This window comes from Oncorhynchus gorbuscha, linkage group LG09 (assembly GCF_021184085.1).
Source record: "Oncorhynchus gorbuscha isolate QuinsamMale2020 ecotype Even-year linkage group LG09, OgorEven_v1.0, whole genome shotgun sequence".
NCBI lineage: Eukaryota > Metazoa > Chordata > Actinopteri > Salmoniformes > Salmonidae > Oncorhynchus > Oncorhynchus gorbuscha.
Window position 1 is genome coordinate 49,041,473 of NC_060181.1, and position 21,594 is coordinate 49,063,066.

Consider the following 21,594-nt stretch of genomic DNA (forward strand, 5'->3'; position numbering starts at 1 on the left):
AATGTGCTTTTGATGCCTGTATACTTTGTTTTTAGACAGAAAAAAAATAGTTGAAAACCCATTAGGCCTACTATAACGAAGGCTGGTTAAACACAAATGTCTTTTTATCCTGTTCTTTTTAAAATATCATGACATTTATTTATTTATGTATTGTTGTTGTTGTTGTTAAAAAAACAGATTCCTTGTTTCTACATGTAATTTTATTACAACCAATCTTATTAGAATTATTCACTTTTTTGTTTTTTTGGTTAAAACGTTCTGGCGTGCTTGCAATGCAACTGTGAATGCACTGTGATCTGTAAAATGGTTCCGATTATGTTCATACATCATAGGCCTATTTGGGAGCAGTATAACATTCTGGATATTCTATCTTTCTATTTATACTGGATCTCTGTCCAGCTACTGTTAAAAATTTGGATGTGCATAAAACCCTCCATAGTCTGCATTATTTTCATAGTACATGCCCACGGGGAGAAATGATGGTGCCTGTAAGTGTGACATAGCCTATTTACAACAAGTTGGGTGTTATGTTTAGAATTTATTAGAATTATTGGGCCTTATGAAAAATGTATTTAATCTTGCTAATTGACAATGTTTGGCATGTCCATGCTCAGTCATAATGTAATGTACAGTAGGCCTAGCCTCTATATCAGTGTGAATGCTATTGAATACATTCAATTACTCAGAACAATGTGGACTGCAAATGGGATGAAGATAATGTATTTAGCAAAGATAGCTTTACATTTTGTTATTTCGTTTCTGGAAGCCTTTTAGCACACCATAACAGACTAACATTGGAATTGGAGCTGATTCCAAGGCAAAACATAGAAGACTATAAATACACACCTTGAAGCAACCACATATTTCGCCATTGGAGCACTTTCTGATTGGTCAGTGAGGAGCCAAGCCTCGACACACCCACAATCTGATAATTCATTGAAACCCAGCACTTTCGCGCCAATGCCAGCAAGTACACCGTTAATTGTGAAAGTGAAAACAGCAAAAGAAAATCTGACACTCCCCTGAACCTATAGCAATACTGCCTGCGCTTAGATTCATCATTACAGTAGGTGTGTTAAAATATAGCCCCTGGTGTCAAAGCATGAGGCAACTAACTGTCATTTTACATTTCTGGCCCCTCAAAACCCATGACAAAAGGACCCGTTGGTGCCTGGCAAAATATTGGCCGGGGTTGGGGGTTAGAGGCGCGTGTGTGTTGGATGGGTTAGACTTCAGGGAAAATAAATGTTGCTCTGCTGTGGCAACATATTTGCGTGTGTGTGTGTGTGTGTGTGTGTGTGTGTGTGTGTGTGTGTGTGTGTGTGTGTGTGTGTGTGTGTGTGTGTGTGTGTGTGTGTGTGTGTGTGTGTGTGTGTGTGTGTGTGAGAGCAACAGAACAACATTTATTTTCCCAGAAGTCCAACCCGTCCAGCACACACATGCACACACGCACGTATAATGGCAGAACCGTCACAATCGGAGGACACTGGAAAGGTCAAGCCAGGGTATGTTTAGCTTTAAGTGGGCCCTGCCGCTTACGACTCACACAAACACACTGTCTTCCCGCTGTTATCCACCACATTTTCTTTTGGTTCTTTCGGTGTTGAGAAACACCAAATCTCATTAATGTGATTACATTTTCTGAGTCTCCCCTCTTTCCTCCCTCCATCGCCCAAGCAGAACGGGCTTTACTAAGTAACTCTCTAATGAGTACCTGAGCAGAGACGGGCCCTACACACACACACACACACACACACACACACACCCTTAGGATGTATATTAAAGGGCTTAATAAATAGTGTTCAGGGACTGCGGTAGAGCTGGAACAGGATCTGAGCATCAAGCTGTTTCAACTACGTCGCCAGCCTTTTTCTAATTCACTGTTTCAGAGAACGAGTGGTTAACACTGATCTATCTAATGCCATGGCCACAGCGTCTAAAGAGCAGGATAAATCCAAGCGTATGATTAGGACCGGTTAGGTTGAGGCAGAGAGGAGAGGCCGTGGGTGGGATGGATGAAGGGATGGATGGATGGGTGTGAGCAGGGTTTAAGGTTCTGTATGAAACACACAGACAGAAACATGGAAACACACATCTGGGGATCTCATGGAGTGCAGCTTGGCCACGGAGGACAATAGCAGTGAAAATGGATTATGTTGATAAACAATAGGTAATAGGAAAGGCCCTAAAGACCGCGTGGACAATGAATATGGTAAAGTACACCTTGGTAGAACAGCCCGTTGATTCGTTCTAAAGACGGTGAATTGTGATTTTGGTAAACATGTGGTTAGTATGGTACCATGTTAGGATGGTGTATTTATTTGCCCTCATAGACTTTGACTGTGTCTGCTATGCAAATGGAAAGGCAGGCCTCGAAAGGTTCTCTGGCCCTATTCTTATGAAGTGACTCGAGTGTGAAGGTTTGATATGGTCAAATAATAAGCATTCATTTGATAGAATCACTCACTGTATACTGTAACATTTTGGGAGGAAGAAATTATTAGTGGCACATTCAGACATTTGATAAGATTATTAATAATTCATTATCTATAAATTCATAAAACATTGTCTTACCCCCAGCAAGTAACATTTGATATTACATCTAAGGCCTAGAAGAGGGCTCTTTTGCCAGACTCCCATCAAATGTGATTTTTCTTAAAATACTGACTAACATGTTTCTCCCCTCAAAGACTCCTATTGGCCCTTTAAGAGAAAAGAGGGAAGAAAAGAAGGGGAGAAGTCCCCTGCTATCTATTTTCTTTGGCGCCGCAGTTCCCTTTTGAACGTCTTCCATTTGATTCCCTTGCCTTTTTTTCCCTCTCTTCTTTTCCTTCCACTTCTCATGATGTCAATTTAATTCAATCTGAGGGATTCCAAGCAGCCCACTATCCTTTAATGTCTTGTTGGAAACAGCACATATAACACATTGCATTTACTCTCACCTTTCCAGGGGGATTTGAAAGGGGAAAAATAAAGATCAATTATTTGTCAAATCTGAAGTTTCATTAAAAAACACTTTCTCTCCCTGTGTCTTCTCGTCGTTTTAAGTGGGCCATCTGTCTCAACATTGCAGTGTTTTTTTCCTGATCATATCCCTTATTCGGGAACCCTGGGAGGCACATCTTTGTTGTTGGCGGCGATGGTGGAATAGTCTACTACCCCCACAGACTGAATACAGCTCAGGGCCTCTGCCTCTCTCTCTTTGACACCACAAGACACCCCCTCTACACTGTCTATCCGCAACTACCCTCCACTTCTCCCCCTTTCTCCCCATCTCACCTCCTTTTGCCTTATTTTCCCCTGCCTGGACATCTTCTGAACTTGATTCATATAACATGCATCCTTTTGAGATGTAATCTCTCCATTTTTACTCTACCATGCACTCTCTCCATCTTTCTTTCTTTCTTTCTTTCTTTCTTTCTTTCTTTCTTTCTTTCTTTCTCTGCCTCTTTCTCTGTTTCCTCTTCTCTTCTTCCATTTTCACCTCTACCATGCACTCTCTCCATCTTCCTTTCTTTCTATGCCTCTTTCTCTGTTTCCTCTTCTCTTCTTCCATTTTCCCATCTACCATGTGTAACGGATGTGAAACGCTAGCTTAGTTAGCGGTAGTGCGCACTAAATAGCGTTTCAATCGGGGACGTCACTTGCTCTGAGACCTTGAAGTAGTAGTTCCCCTTGCTCTGCAAGGGCCACGGCTTTTGTGGAGCGATGGGTAACGATGCTTCGTAGGTGACTGTTGTTGATGTGTGCAGAGGGTCCCTGGTTCGCACCCGGGTATGGGTGAGGGGACGGTCTAAAGTTATACCGTTACACATGCATTCTCTCCATATTCCTTTCTCTGCCTCTTTCTCTGTTTCCTCTTCTCTTCTTCCATTTTCACCTCTACCATGCACTCTCTCCATCTTCCTTTCTTTCTCTGCATCTTTCTCTGTTTCCTCTTCTCCTTTTCCATTTTCACCTAGCACCCCCTTCCTCTCTCCCTATCTCTCCCTCCGCCTCTCTTACTTTCCATACTCCTTTATTCCTTCCCTCCCTCTTCCCCTTTCTCTCGCTCTTTCTGCCTCTCTCTCAAATTCAAATTCGGATTGGTTTGGCATGAAATAGATATCGCCAAAAGCAGGATAATGGTACAGCATTTCAGTAAATACAGTTCCATGCAATGAGGATAATGAAATACAGTTAATTTCAGTAGTAGTAATAATAATAATAATAACAGCACATATAATCATGTATAACACTACTACTGTTGCATTGTGTAGTCTTCGGTCAATAAATGTAATTAAATAAAAATAAGATAAATAGAATAGATAAAAACAAAATGTACATGGATGATGGTTACACTATGTATTACTTGTAGGTTATATACAATGTAAATGTTCCTGGGACATCCCTCAGGCTATGGCAATCATATATATATATATATATATATATATATATATATATATATATATATATGTATATGTATATGTGTATGTATATGTGTATATATATGTGTATATGTGTGTGTGTGTGTGTGTGTGTGTGGCAGTAATATTTGCAGTTTCTCCATCACCCAGAACAATTCCCAGCTTTATGTCTTAGTAAATGCACCGAAGTTGGGAATTGATTGAGATATTTTCATTCTCACAGTAGAGGAAAAAGTCTCTGCCTCCCCTTGTGTCTCCCTTTTTCCATAGCCAATTGGTGGTCGCTGAGCCTGTATTTGGTCAGGATCCGTCTCTATTTTGTATTTCTGACAGAGTAGAGATATCCTGCCAAATTTATTCTCTTTTGAGGGACAAATAGCATTTAGTTTATTCTGTCTTTGATTCATTTTCCAAATTTGTCAAATGGGAGGTTTTATTTCTGTAACAATCTGATTGATTTCCCTGTGTGTTGAGGGCGTTCAGCTATTGGCTTTCCAGTGCTTTGAATTTTAAGGATCTTTTTGGTCTTCGTTTTCAAATGGTGCCAAAATATTTGTGCCCTTTTCTTTATATTTACAATTAAATGGAATCTTCAAAGGTCCACTCTGTATGCATTATTTGGTACTTTTGGATATTTAAGTTAATTCTGCAGAATTCTATATGTAGATTTTCTATTGGGTTTTTCTCCCAATGCTTATAATCGCAATTACAATTTGGACCCCAAACCATGCTTCCATATAGTGCAATTGCTAAAATTACACTACTGAATATTTTGAACAAGATTTGGATACGAAAATGTATTTTTGAGAATTGTATTTTTATGGATAAAATTCTTGGCATTCTTATTTTCGTGCATTCTATGCCAGACGAAAACTACCAGAAGCAATGTTTTTTTTGACCCAGGTAGTTGTACCATTGGGCATGTTCAACCATGGTAATTTCTCATTTGAATGAGTGTCTGCTGCTCTGATTCCTAGCCCTTTTCTGTAAATTCACCACTTTGGTTTTTCTGAAAGTTGGGCTCCCAGTTGATGCTGTATTCCCAGCTAATGTTAAGTACCTATAAACTGTGCTCTGTTGGTGACAGTAGGACAAGGTCATCTGCGTAGAACAGGAACCTGACCGCTTCATCTCTGAGGGTGAGTCCATGGGTTGTAGATCGGTCCAACAACACTGCTAGTTCGTTGATGTAGACAGGATTGGATTTCAACTCTCTCTCACCCTCACTTCCCTCCGTCCCCTCCTCTCCTTCTTATTGTAGGATTGGTATACAGGCAGTGACCGGGGTGGGAGTCTACAAAGCAGCTCACATTATTTGTGAACATTCCTCAGGCCCTGCTACAGAGCTGATTATGAGGAGGGATCCCTAAATGATGCTGCTTTAATGCACAATGCCCCTCTCATTTCCTAACCGATTGGTACTCTATCAATATTAAAATAGACTCCATGGAATTTACAATGGCATGGTTTGATGATTTGGTCAAACATCCCCAATGCCTAAATTATTGAGATTATTAGAGCTGTAGGGTAATGGAGGACTATGGGCATTGAAGTCTCTGGTGCAAATGTGGTTCCAGATGCTTCTGGCATGCTTTTTTACCAAGCCCTGGTGTTACAGTATCATGCTGATTTGCCTTAACACCCCCAGTTTTTGTAGTTCTGGTGATGGTTGTTCTCTTCTTAGCGGCAATCTCTTTTTTATATAAAAACGTGTTTTAGAAACCATGCAATACTAACCCTCTGTGAGGGAACAATGAACACACAAGAGCTCAGTAACATGCACACACACCCGTGCACATTTTACATTACAAGTACATTTTAGTTATTTAGCAGACACTCTTATCCACTTATGTGTGTGTGAGTGTGTGTGTGTGTTTTGTTCATTTGTGTATTTCTGTGTGTGCATGCGCATGTGTGTCCTCAACCATCTGTCTTCAAGACCCCCTCTTTCTCTGTGTGTGTGTGTGTGTGTGTGTGTGTGTGTGTGTGTGTGTGTGTGTGTGTGTGTGTGTGTGTGTGTGTGTGTGTGTGTGTGTGTGTGTGTGTGTGTGTGTGTGTGTGTGTGTGTGTGTGTGTGTGTGTGTGTGTGTGTGTGTGTGTGTGTGTGTGTCAGTGGAGGCTCCTCAGAGGAGGAAGGGGAGCACCATCCACCTCAGTGAATTTCATAAAGATTTACATTTGAAAACATTTAAAAAGTTATCCTTTTTAGATTAAACTATACTAAATATAATCACGTCACCAAATAACTGATTAAAACACACTATTTTGCAAAGAATGTCTACCATAGCCTAAACAGCACTCTGTAAGATAGCACCATGGTGTAGCCGGAGACAGCTAGCTTCCGCCCTCCTCTGGATACATTGACTTCAATACAAAACCTAAGAAGATCATGGTTCTCACACTCTTCCATAGACTTACACAGTAATTATGACAACTTCCGGAGGATGTCCTCCAGCCTATTAGAGCTCTTGCAGGATTAACTGACATGTTGTCCACCCAATCAAAGTATCAAATAATTAATCGAGTAATGAAAGCATAAACTACAGATGGCTACACTGCAGTGTATAAAATGTTGTGAGTAGAAAGACAATAGTTGAACAGTTTTGAGCAAAAGAAATTCTTCCAAAATTAAGAAGAAGCAAGAGAAAATGAAGGAGAAGCAGTTTCACGTACTTAGCTAGAAAATACAGCTGGCTAATTTAGCCTACTGAAACACCCTGCTCAAACAAAGGGATGCTATATTAGCTAGCTGGCTATGAATTTTAAACAGAACACTGGAACTCTTCCCAGTCAAGGTAAGCTTTTGGTATTACTAATTTATTGCCACTGAGACCCGCCGGTGTAACTGCTTACTGACTGTACACCAACGTTACTGCATGATTGTAGCGGGTTTACTAACCTGCTAGTTCTATTAGCTATGCTGACTATGACGTTACTTTACCTAATATGGTGACAACGATGTAGGCTGTGTGTAGTGGTTTGGCTAGGAAAGTTTTTTTTCGCCTGGTTACATACTGCTGATTTGTTGTGCATTAAAGTCCACAAGCAAAGGGGAAAGAAGGAATACGACATGGCTGTTTTGAGAGTGAACTATGTTTGAGCCTGATCAGGTGTGTATTCATTCCGCTGATTCTGTTGAAAAATATTTCTTAAATGGAAGCAATTGGAACAAAATGAGGATAAACATACCTGAATTTGTTCAATAGAAACTGTTGGACTAATGATTGCACCATATATCGGCTAGATGCAGGAAAGAGTGTGCAAGGCAGTATTGAATGTCACTGTCTGTCACCTCAAATTTGTCTCTCGACCTGTGTGCAGCTACGTTGTAAACTTTTGTTCATAGGCTAGGTTGTAGCAACCTCATGTTGGGTATAGGGGAAATTTGAGTAATAGCCGAAACCTATTTCTATTACATTGAACTGGGTGAATGGAATATGAATGACAGTCATCCAATATGCTGTAATAGAAAAAAGGACAAGCTCATGAAAAAAACTGTTCTCCCTCATCACAGCACTAACCGCCACTGGAATGGGCCGACGCCAGGTCTGCCAGTCTGCAAACAGATAACCAGGCATAAGCAGAGAGTGCGCTTATTGGAGTAGGTTTACATTATCTGCTTACCTTAGTGTGTTCAATGTCCAGTCTAGGTAACAAAGAAAGATGTGTAATGGGTTCGCACTCAAAAAATATGTTGCATAAAGCTTACCTCATTATTCAATGTTTTACATTTTTTGCTATATAGGGATAGAGTACACAGACGTTTCGGCTTTACAGCCTTCTTCAGTGTTTAGGTACAATGTTCTTTAATTCAAAACAGCATTTGTAAAGAACAGATGAGCAGCAGGTGCTTCAAATCATGTTTGCCACTCCTCTGTCAATCAGGGACGTAAACCCTTGTATACAAATGAGTTACCAAAAGATACAGAATTATAGGGTATGGGAGCGTGGACAAAGGGCAACTCACAAATAAATTGCCACAGGTATCCGCTCAGCTAAATACATCACATCAATTCATAAGATACCCCAGCACAAAAGACATCAGGCAAAGCCGTTCATAAATATGTGGGACCAACTCATAAACGATATGCAAAATCTGATATGGACAGTGTTCTTCTATAAGGTAACAAGGCTACTTAGATAGCTAGCTAACATCTTCTGTATTCAGACTGTTTTACACTGAAAGGAATCTTGTTAACAATAGCTACATTATGTTGATACACTGCATAAACCCCACATGATGCCCAAATGCCTTTATTTCAACCAGCTAATGTCAGCTAGCTAGCTAAAGCTAGATATGCAGATTGTTGACATAGTAGTGTTTGGTTTGTTGATGATAATGCTAGCTAGCTAGGTAGTCAACAGGATTTTTGTCCCAGGACTACCCATATAGTTCTAACATTTGGTACAGTAACATCACACAAATATGTATTTCTCAGGGAGATACTGCTGGAGACACTGCTTTTGAGGAAACCTCAGCCTGTACAAGTTGTAATTGTGCAAACCCCAACACTGAAAAAGAGGTAAGAAATGTTGCTTGCATTTCTTGTTATGCTTTGTGATTGAATGATTATTTGGTTGATAATCAACCAAGTTAGTTAGCTATGTTTGCCTGTTCAGCACATTGCCTGCCTATATACAGTATTGATTCCTACATATCCAACGTGGTCAGTCAAGTAAACAATGGCTCATCTGCATGTCATATGGGCCATCAAGTAATAGGATAGTACATTAGCATGACACATGTTACACTGGTTACAGCATAACACCACATCCTGTGTTTGTAAAGGACACTGTTGTGACACTAACTTATTTGGTAGTAATGTCCATTTAGCTGTAGTCAAAAGAGTGTTGATTGTGATTCACAACCATGGAGAGCATTGAAGAAGATGAGGTACATAAATGGTGTGTAAGTACTCACTATAATTTACTCATTTTCCATCAATATTATGTTATCAAATCAAAAACAATGTTTATTTGGCATATACAAAGGATACAGTGGGGATAATACTGGAACATGACACTGCATTGTACCGTGTACTATTGAAGTATACATTTGTTTCATGTGTTCCCACACAGTGCCAATAAACCTCACAGACTCGGACTCGTCCCTCCTGTCCCACTACCAACCAATCAAGTATTTTCCAGGAACATCAGTGCAAAGGGCTTGGTAGAAATCAGTATCACAACAGTGTCCTTTACATGCCTAGGATGTGATGTTGTGCTGAAACCGGTAACATGTGTCATGCTAACGTAACCATCAAATTACTAGGGACGTCAAACCTGATGCACAGACCATATGGATGCTCTAGTCTAGAATGCCTGGTTAAATTGTCTGTATATGTCTAAACAGTTCAACTAGAAATATATGGGATTATTATCTGGCTATATCGACTATTCCCACAGACTGAAGACAGAGGACTTTCATCCATACTTCAATGGCAAGAAGAGGCTGCTGCCAAGAGCTACTGATTTAAGGTGAGCCTGTGTCTTACTGTAATACAGTAACATGCCCATGTCTTACTGTAATACAGTAACATGCCCTTATTGTAATACCGTAACATGCCTGTGCCTTATTGTAATACAGTAACATGCCCATGTCTTATTGTAATACCGTAACATGCCCATGTCTTATTGTAATACAGTAACATGCCCATGTCTTATTGTAATACCGTAACATGCCCATGTCTTATTGTAATACAGTAACATGCCCATGTCTTATTGTAATACAGTAACATGCCCATGTCTTATTGTAATACAGTAACATGCCCATGTCTTATTGTAATACCGTAACATGCCTGTGCCTTACTGTAATACCGTAACATGCCTGTGCCTTATTGTAATACAGTAACATGCCCACGTCTTACTGTAATACAGTAACATGCCCTTATTGTAATACCGTAACATGTCTTACTGTAATACAGTAACATGCCCATGTCTTATTGTAATACAGTAACCTGCCTGTGCCTTATTGTAATACAGTAACATGCCCTTATTGTAATACCTTAACATGTCTTATTGTAATACCTTAACATGCCCTTATTGTAATACAGTAACATGTCTTATTGTAATACAGTAACATGTCTTATTGTAAAACCGTAACATGCCCTTATTGTAAAACTGTAACATGCCCATGTTGGTTAGAGGGGGCTGGAGCTAGCAGTGTAAGGGTTTGAAGGGTAAGGAAATGTTTTTGTCTGGTATTGAAGATCCACCCATACGTAGAATGTATGCACACATGACTGTAAGTCGCTTTGGATAAAAGCGTCTGCTAAATGGCATATATTATTATTATATATTATTGAAAAAACATTTGAGTATGTTTCATTTACTATTATCCTATATAATATAATATTTCATTATTTTGCTAAATCTAATTCATGTGTATTGAGCTACTTTACATGATGTGGACAGTATGTGTTACTACATTACGCAACGGACATTTTGACCACATTGAATTGGGGTGAATTTACAAGTCCTTTTCACCTCAGATTGGTGAAGTTAGTATAAAAGTTAATATTCAACATGATGACAAAATATCAAGTGCTTAAAACAGATCACTATCTTTGGTTTGTACTGTTGATTTTGTCATATGCGCTGTGGGTCGCTAGAAATAGAACACAGCGACGTACAGTATATACAGTGCATTCAGAAAGTATTCCGACCCCTTCACTGTTTCCACATGTTGTTACTTTACTTTATACTTTATATAGTCTAAATGTTTGAATACATTGAATACATTTTTACCCTCATCAATCTACACACAATACTCCATAATGACAAAGCGAAAACAAGAAATATGAATACCTTATTGCTTGGAGACTCGAAATTGAGCTCAGTTGCATCCTGTTTCCATTGTTCATCCTTGAGATGTTTACCTGTGGTAAATGTAATTGATTGGACATGATTAGGAAAGGCACACACCTGTCTAAATAAGGTCTAACAGTTGACAGTGCATGTCAGAGCAAAAACAAAGCCATGAGGTCGAAGGAATTGTCCGTAGTGCTCCGAGACAGGATTTTGTCGAGGCATAGATCTGGGGAAGGGTTCCAAACAATGTCTGCAGCATCGAAGATCCCCAAGAACACAAACACACATAAAAATACATCTGTACAATCTGTAGAAATGTGACTGACTCCATCATTCTTAAATAGAAGAAGTTTGTAACCACCAAGACTCTTCCTAGAGCTGGCCGCCCCGTAAAACTGAGCAATCAGGGGAGAAGGGCCTTGGTCAGGGAGTTGAACCTTCCAGAAGGACAACCATCTTCCACTAATCAGTCCTTTATGGTAGAGTGGCCAGAAGGAAGCCACTCCACAGTAAAAGGCACATGACAGCTTGCTTGGAGTCCTAAAGGACTCTCAGACCATGAGAAACAAGATTCTCTGGTCTGATGAAACCAAGATTGAACTCTTTGGCCTGAATGCCAAGCATCACGTTGGGAGGAAGCATGGCACCGCTCATCACCTGGCCAATACCATGCCTATGGTGAAAAAGGGTAGTGGCAGCATCATGCTGTGGGGATGTTTTCAGCTGCAGTGTTGCTACCGCTCTCAACAACATTTGCTGCCCTGCATTTAGCAGGCATTATCGACAAAGATAGGTTTTTATAATTTCTTTCACATGACCCATCAATTTAGACAAGTGTGTCTGGTAGGGGTATGCCGACATGGCCATACTCGTATTCGTAATCATATCTGTAAATTGACAGTTGATAGTAACATCGGATGATACTCATGATCAGAAAAAGTATTTTAATATGCCTGAATAGATTTTGGCAAAATACCTGTATACCAAAAAAAAGCTGTAGATTAGGAGCAGCACGCGGAGGGGTGGGTGGTTCTGTGTGTTTGTCTGTATGTCCGCAATTTGCAGAGGACAACCCCGTTTGCTGTCACACAGTTAGAATGCATTTAAACTTTTTTCCTTACTCTTGCTCCACTTATATATTATGCATATTGGTAGCATTATAGCAAACTTCCTCACCACGTGATTTATCATATTAGAAGGCAGCAGCAATCTAAATGACCAGACCGAAAATAGGCCAGGTAAAGTGATAAGTTATATTCTGAAGAAATACAGCTTCACTCTATCCAATCAGAGCAGCAGGATCAATGCACAGACAGAGAGAAGAAAGTAGACTGCACGGGTCAAAATTTTGATTGATGACCCTGTGTCCATGATGACGTGTACATGTCCAAATATGGGCCTCCAGCCAGGACATCCTGTTCCTGTGGTCACGTGTTAGATGGTGTGTTATTTTATATCTATATTGCATCCTTTGAAGTTGTCATGCTGATTGATGTCTAAGGACCTGGTTGAACTGGGGAGGTTCTGTGTGTGAACTTTTGAAAGAGTATGGCCCCCCACCCCCAGTTTTATTGCCCTTGTGGTTGTTATCTAATGAAGCAGGAATGTCCGGGGTATTGGCTGTGGCAGATGCATTATAAATAAAAGTCCAGAACAAGGCATGCGACCCCAGAACAGTAAACAAGATTTTTAAAATAAATTCCAGAATATTAAACGTAAAAATATGTTTCCTAGGCCAATTCTCGGGGTGCTCTGCAGCTCATGTCATGAACCCAAAAGCCTGGAGGATGTTTTGCGTGAGGCTCCAGAATGTATGTCTTACATATTCCAACCTGAGGAATCTACGGTTAAGATATTCACAGACAGCGGCCCCAACACCTTTATCGGGCAGAACCCGGGAGTTTTTCTCCAGCTAAGGATGAGAGAATGGCTTAAGATAAGACTCACGCTGTGTCAAATTGAACAGGCCCTGAGCGCTTCAAGTCTACCCGGAAATGCGTTGGAAGAACTACTTTATTCTCTCTACAGACAGCCAAACTAGCCAGTAGAGTTATTAGTTAGTCCACGCACGTGACTGATTCAAAGACAGTTCACTAGGGTTTAGAAACTATGTGACACATAAGAAACACATTTGTTTTGTGGCAAACTTGCGGTAAATTTGCAGCAACTTGTGATCTTCTGGCAAACATTTCTGGGAAACTTGTGGCGAACATTCTACTGTTTGCCGTAAATCTGCAGCAAGCTCATATTTTCACATGCAAATTATGTGAACATTCTGATTGCTGCAAACTGAGTATGAATTTGCAAATTTGATCATATTTTTGGTCACTGTACGTTAAACAACTTTGAATTGTATCTACATAAACCAAATCACAACCTTAAATGAGAGAAAAAAACATGTTAAATGTAGTAAATATACTAAAAAACAGGTATTCAATGTCTTCAACATATAAAAATAAATCCAATACAACTTGAAATCATCAGCATGGTAATGAAGAAAATAGAAAAGACTGGATTTTTCCCAAATAAATTGTTTAATATTTTTTATGTAGCTACAACGTTCAAACAAGAGAAATGTGAACACTATGGGGATGTTGACATTAGGATGTTTAAAAGGGACCAACTACATGATCTATTTACATGAACCAAGTGGTAACTGGGCGAAAGATTAACCAGTGGAAGTTGAAAAGATAATTAACAAAATGTCAATAATTAAAACAACAAATACTAAATCAAACCCAGTTCAGAACGGTTGTATTTTTGAGTGGAGATGGCAGCCTTGTGGAAGTCCTTCATCCAAAGCTTGAATAGATGCAATTAAACAATCAGAAAACAAACAAAAAATTAGGATACTGAAAACAATTACTGAAATGGCTATTTATTTTGGTATTTTAAAAGGTAGACGTTGTGTTATGCCTAATATGGCAATTCAAATTATTTTTCCAAAATGAATTTTTGTTACTCAAAAAAATGCTTGGTTAAAAATAACCCTATTTGGTTCATTTCAACAACCCAGCGCTGGGTCAATATTTGACAAGCGAAGCACTGGGTTAATTCAACCCAGCGAATTTGGGTTGTGCTTCTAACCCAGCGCCTTGTGTTGATCGCTTGACCCAACTGCTGGGTAAATTAGACTATATTGCTGTGTTAAAACAATCCAGTGTGTTGGTTGTGACATAACCCCAGCACATTGGTTTGGGGATTGAACCAGCAGCTGGGTAATTTTTAATCTAATCCTTGGGTTCTGTTCAGTGTCATCCTTATTTCAATTTTGCTTGAATGTTATTTCCTTTTCTACCATCCCATAATATACTACACACATGATCAAGATACAATGTTGAATGTCAAGTAATTGATTTACATTTACTGCATTTCAGAACATACATGACGTAGAGAATATACAAGAATATGTACATTTTTTAAATAGCACATTGAAACAAGGCCATATTGTCTAAATATATACTTTTTCACAAGATAAGATATCGTAAAATACATTTGATTATTATAATTCATTTATATTATTTAATGAACCAAACAGTCCAAACATCAGACTAAAATCTCAGTCGAACTTGTTGTACACACTCAGATTGCAATCTGAGAAAAACAAAGCATTTGTGCGTGTGAAACTTTCTGTCTCAAGTTTTAACACACTTTGGCTAATTTAGGTGACAGCACACACACACACACACACACACCATGCCATTTTGACATACAATAGAGGTCGACATTTGGGTCGAGTTGAAATGTTACACAGAACAAATGTCAAATATTACATTTGAATGTCACTCAACTAAGGACATGGAGTAATGACTCATTACTTAACGGTATTTCATTCATAATGCACTTCTCATAATCCCCAAAATGTAACATTTGTATTTAAAATACATTATTGTAATAGAATGAAAGCGTACCAGAATGCAGCTTCAATAGTTGAACTAAAGACAAACAAGCCACATATCGTACTGTAGGCAAAAATGAAGGCACAAATGAATAAAAAACAAAGAGTAAATTTAAGAGAGCCTTGAATAGTGACTTAGGAGCATATTAGCAATGGAATATGAAGAGGAAGGGCAAACCTAGTCAGTTGCAGAACTGAATAAGTTCAACCGAAATGTGTCTTCCTAATTTAACCCAACCCCTCTGAATCAGAGAAACACTCATGGCTCAACCATCCATTGATCTGTTAATTCACAGGAACACAAACACATAAGCCAGAGGTCTGTGCTTCCTCCTGTCACTTCTCACACTACATACAAGAGCAGATACTTATCCACTATTGTTCAGTGGAAAAAGACATGGTTCCAACAGTCTTACTGTGGGGGATTCTGTTCCTGGCAGCTGATACACCGTGGTCGGTAGGAATTCCCATGCATTTACATTTACATTTAAGTCATTTAGCAGACGCTCTTATCCAGAGCGACTTACAAATTGGTGAATTCACCTTATGACATCCAGTGGAACAGTCACTTTACAATAGTGCATCTAAAACTTAAGGGGGGTGAGAGGGATTACTTATCCTATCCTAGGTATTCCTTAAAGAGGTGGGGTTTCAGGTGTCTCCGGAAGGTGGTGATTGACTCCGCTGTCCTGGCGTCGTGAGGGAGTTTGTTCCACCATTGGGGGGCCAGGGCAGCGAACAGTTTTGACTGGGCTGAGCGGGAGCTGTACTTCCTCAGTGGTAGGGAGGCGAGCAGGCCAGAGGTGGATGAACGCAGTGCCCTTGTTTGGGTGTAGGGCCTGATCAGAGCCTGGAGGTACTGAGGTGCCGTTCCCCTCACAGCTCCGTAGGCAAGCACCATGGTCTTGTAGCGGATGCGAGCTTCAACTGGAAGCCAGTGGAGAGAACGGAGGAGCGGGGTGACGTGAGAGAACTTGGGAAGGTTGAACACCAGACGGGCTGCGGCGTTCTGGATGAGTTGAAGGGGTTTAATGGCACAGGCAGGGAGCCCAGCCAACAGCGAGTTGCAGTAATCCAGACGGGAGATGACAAGTGCCTGGATTAGGACCTGCGCCGCTTCCTGTGTGAGGCAGGGTCGTACTCTGCGGATGTTGTAGAGCATGAACCTACAGGAACGGGCCACCGCCTTGATGTTGGCTGAGAACGACAGGGTGTTGTCCAGGATCACGCCAAGGTTCTTGGCGCTCTGGGAGGAGGACACAATTGTGTTGTCAACCGTGATGGCGAGATCATGGAACGGGCAGTCCTTCCCCGGGAGGAAGAGCAGCTCCGTCTTGCCGAGGTTCAGCTTGAGGTGGTGATCCGTCATCCACACTGATATGTCTGCCAGACATGCAGAGATGCGATTCGCCACCTGGTCATCAGAAGGGGGAAAGGAGAAGATTAATTGTGTGTCGTCTGCATAGCAATGATAAGAGAGACCATGTGAGGTTATGACAGAGCCAAGTGACTTGGTGTATAGCGAGAATAGGAGAGGGCCAAGAACAGAGCCCTGGGGGACACCAGTGGTGAGAGCGCGTGGTGAGGAGACAGATTCTCGCCACGCCACCTGGTAGGAGCGACCTGTCAGGTAGGACGCAATCCAAGCGTGGGCCGCGCCGGAGATGCCCAACTCGGAGAGGGTGGAGAGGAGGATCTGATGGTTCACAGTATCGAAGGCAGCCGATAGATCTAGAAGGATGAGAGCAGAGGAGAGAGTTAGCTTTAGCAGTGCGGAGCGCCTCCGTGATACAGAGGAGAGCAGTCTCAGTTGAATGACTAGTCTTGAAACCTGACTGATTTGGATCAAGAAGGTCATTCAGAGAGAGATAGCGGGAGAGCTGGCCAAGGACGGCACGTTCAAGAGTTTTGGAGAGAAAAGAAAGAAGGGATACTGGTCTGTAATTGTTGACATCGGAGGGATCGAGTGTAGGTTTTTTCAGAAGGGGTGCAACTCTCGCTCTCTTGAAGACGGAAGGGACGTAGCCAGCGGTCAGGGATGAGTTGATGAGCGAGGTGAGGTAAGGGAGAAGGTCTCCGGAAATGGTCTGGAGAAGAGAGGAGGGGATAGGGTCAAGCGGGCAGGTTGTTGGGCGGCCGGCCGTCACAAGACGCGAGATTTCATCTGGAGAGAGAGGGGAGAAAGAGGTCAGAGCACAGGGTAGGGCAGTGTGAGCAGAACCAGCGGTGTCGTTTGACTTAGCAAACGAGGATCGGATGTCGTCGACCTTCTTTTCAAAATGGTTGACGAAGTCATCTGCAGAGAGGGAGGAGGGGGGGGAGGGGGAGGAGGATTCAGGAGGGAGGTGCTTCCTAGGGTTAGAGGCAGATGCTTGGAATTTAGCGTGGTAGAAAGTGGCTTTAGCAGCAGAGACAGAGGAGGAAAATGTAGAGAGGAGGGAGTGAAAGGATGCCAGGTCCGCAGGGAGGCGAGTTTTCCTCCATTTCCGCTCGGCTGCCCGGAGCCCTGTTCATGCTGGGGCACAGTGGGAGAGCTGATATCAAATACATATCGGACCAGTCAAAAGTCAAAAGTCCGGACACACCTACTCATTCAAGGCTTTTTCTTTATTTGTTCTATTTTCTACATTGCAGAATAATAGTAAGACATCAAAACTATGAAATAACACCTATGGAGTCATGTAGTAACCAAAACAGTGCTAAACAAATCAAAATATATTTTAGATTTTAGATTCTTCGAAGTAGCCACCCTTTTCCTTGATGACAGCTTTGCTTGCTTTCTCTCAACCAGTTTCATCTGTGCTGCTTTACCAAAAATCTTGAATGAGATCCCACATATGCTGAGCACTTGTTGGCTGCTTTTCCTTCACTCTGATGTCCAACTCATCCCAAATCATCTCAATTGGGTTGAGGTCAGGTGATTGTGGAGGCCAGATCACCTGATGCAGTACTCCATCACTCTCCTTCTTGGTCAAATAGCCCAAACCCAGCCTGGAGGTGTGTTGGGTCATTGTCCTGTTGAAAAGCAAACCAGATGGGATGGTGTATCGCTGCAGAATGCTGTGGTAGCCATGCTGGTTAAGTGTGCCTTGCATTCTGAATAAATCACCGACAGTGTCACCAGCAAAGCACCCCCACACCATCACACCTCCTCCTCCATTCTTCATGGTGAAAACCACACATGCAGAGATCATCCTTTCACCTGTTACCAGTCGTACAAAGACACAGCGGTTGGAACCAAAAATCTTAAATATGCACTCATCACACCAAAGGACAGATTTCCACCGGTCTAATGTCCATTGCTCGTGTTTCTTGGCCCATGCAGGTCTCTTCTTCATATTGGTGTCCTTAAGTAGTGATTTATTTGCAGCAATTCAACCTTGAAGGCCTGATTCACACAGTCTCCTCTGAAAAGTTGATGTCTGTTACTTGAACTATGTGAAGCATTTATTTGGGCTGCAATTTCTGAGGCTGATAACTCTAATGAACTTATTTAATTCTGCAACAGAGATAACTCTGGGTCTTCCTTTCCTGTGGTGGTGCTCATGAGAGCCAGTTGCATCATAGCACTTTATGCTTTTTGTGACTGTACTTGAAGAAACCTTAAAAGTTCTTAACATTTTCCGCATTGACTGACCTTCATGTCTTAAAGTAATGATGGACTGTTGTTTATCTTTGCTTGTTTGAGCTGTTCTTGCCATACTAGAGACCTGGTCTATCACTGAATAGGGCTATTGTAACGGCGTTTGTCTGTTGAAGAAAGAGAATCGGACCGAAATGCAGCGTGTTGGTTACTCATGACTTTAATGAAAGAATCGCGGTACATGAAATAACTGAAACTAAATACAAAAACAACAGAACGGAACGTGAAACTAATTACAGCCTATCTGGTGAATACTACACAAAGACAGGAACAAACACCCACGAAATACAAAGCGAAACTATGGCTCCCTAAATACGGTTCCCAATCAGAGACAACGAGGATCACCTGACTCTGATTGAGAATCGCCTCAGGCAGCCAAGCCTATACAACACCCCTAATTAGCCGCGATCCCAAATACTACAAACCCCAATACGAAAACAACATATAAACCCATGTCACACCCTGGCCTACCCAAACATATAACAAAAACACAAAATACAATGACCAAGGCGTGACAGCTATCTTGTAAAGGTATTCGTCGTCGGAAGATGAGGATTCATCGGACCAAAGTGCAGCGTGGTAAGTGTTCATGCTTACTTTATTAAAACGGAACACTAATAACAAAATAGAAAAGGGAATCACCAAAACAGACCTGAAAGGTGCAAAACACTAAACAGAAATTAACTACCCACAAAAACCCTGTGGGAAAAAGCTACCTAAGTATGGTTACAAACGATAGACAGCTGTCCCTGATTGAGAACCATACCCGGCCAAAACAAATAAATACAAAAACATAGAACAAGGAACATAGAATGCCCACCCAAATCACACCTTGACCAAACCAAAATAGAGACATAAAAAGCTCTAAGGTCAGGGCGTGACATATCTTCTGTATACCACCCTTACCTTGTCACAACACAATTGATTGGCTCAAACGCATTAAGAAGGAAATAAATTCCACAAATTAACTTTTAACAAGGCACACATGTTAATTGAAATGCATTCCAGGTGAGTACCTCATGAAGCTGGTTGAGAGAATGCCAAGAGTGTGCAAAGCTGTCATCAAGGGAAAGGGTGGCTACTTTGAAAATCTCAAATCTAAAATATGTTTTCATTTGTTGAACACTTTTTTGGTTATTACATGATTCCATATGTGTTATTTCATAGTTATGATGTCTTCACTATTATTCTACAATGTAGGTAATAGTACAAATAAAGAAAAAACCTTGAACGAGTAGGTGTGTTCAAACTTTGTACTGGTACTGTATATATATATGAAAAACAGTCAATAATAGTAGAGAAAGAACAAAATTATATACAGTATGTAGAAGAACAATATCAATGACTATATCAGTGATAGATCAGGGAGTTATATCGATACAATCAGGAGTAAAGTGGCTGAGCAGTAGGGAACAAAAAGAAATAGTCGCAGCAACGTATGGCATGTGTGTCTGTGTGTGTGTTAGGAGAGAGTCATGTCAATGTGCATAGAGGCACTGTAGATAGTCTGGATGACTAGACACTTACCCCCAGTGATGAATTGGTCTGTCCGCACCACGCATGAACAAGGAAATCTATATTCTGAGAGCCAGTATCTGTCCTGTCCTTGACTTTGGTACAGGGCATGTGATGTCCATGGCCTCTTCATCTCAAAACTCCCTGATCTTCTCAAAAATATACATTTGTCTAGTTGTGTCCAGGTGGTGCTTGTACAGGCAGACCGTCTATGGGCGGAAGGACATCAGCGCTGTGCATCAGCTGAAACCTGGTCCCGACTGAGTCTGAACGCTCCTTGGTGACAACAACACCAGGCTCCAGAGCATCGAAGCTGTAAAACAGGAAAAGAGACAAAATAATGAAGACATTACAACCTTGCATAACATTAATTCACCTCCCAAGTTTAGATAAGAAGAATAACCTCATACAATGCAATAAAAATTATACTTACATGAAGTGCAGAAAGTGCTTGATCTGTGTCAGTGGCCTGAAGTACGGAGTCAGATGTTGCCAGCCATCGCTTTCCACCAGCCCCGTACCATCCTCCAGTCTCCTTGTATGGCTGGTGGAGGAGAGTAAGGCGTGTTCTACTGACGCTGAAAGACAAATTCCAGATAAAAATATTTCAAACTAAATCAAATTTTATCTGTCATATGTGCCGAATACAACATGTGTAGACCTTACCGTGAAATGTTTACTTACAAGGCTTTTAACCAAAAATGGAGTTCAAGATAAAAAATAAAAAGATTTGCTAAATAAAAAGTAAGACAATAAAATAACAGTACTAAGGCTATGTACAGGGGGAACTGTACAGATGAGTGGGGGTACAGGTTAGTCGAGGTAATTTGTAAATGTAGGTCAGGGTAAAATGACTATTGCATGGATAATAAACAGCGAGTAGTAGCAGGTGACTGGAACTTCCTCTGACACCACCTAGTATATAGTTCCTGGATGGCAGGAAGCTTGGCCCTAGTGATGCACTGGGCTGTACACACTACCCTCTGTAGCGACTTACGGTCGGATGCCGAGCAGCTGCCATACCAGGCGGTGATGCAATCGGCCAGGATGCTCTCGATGGTGCAGCTATAGGACTTTTTCAGGATCTGGGGACCCATGCTAACTCTTTTCAGTCTCCTGAGGGGGAAAATGTGTTGTCGTGCCCTCTTCATGACTGTCTTGGGGTGTTTGGACCATGAGAGTTTGTTGGTGATGTGGACACCAAGGATCTTGAAACTCTCGATGTGAATGGGCGAATGTTGTTACATTGTATAAATGATTTTGAGACAGGCCTAGGAATACTTAATAGGGGGTTTTAATTCTCCACCCAAAAAACATGCCAT

The 21,594-nt window shown here is 41.2% G+C and overlaps 1 long non-coding RNA gene across 1 annotated transcript; it reads left to right on the top strand.

Annotated features, from left to right (window-relative positions):
- Positions 1–8,840: 8,840 nt before the first annotated feature.
- Positions 8,841–20,619, top strand: LOC124043096. Its single transcript, XR_006840264.1, has 3 exons — positions 8,841–8,929; positions 9,813–9,884; positions 20,448–20,619. It is a non-coding gene; the product is annotated as an uncharacterized LOC124043096 (long non-coding RNA).
- The last annotated feature ends 975 nt before the right edge of the window (positions 20,620–21,594 follow it).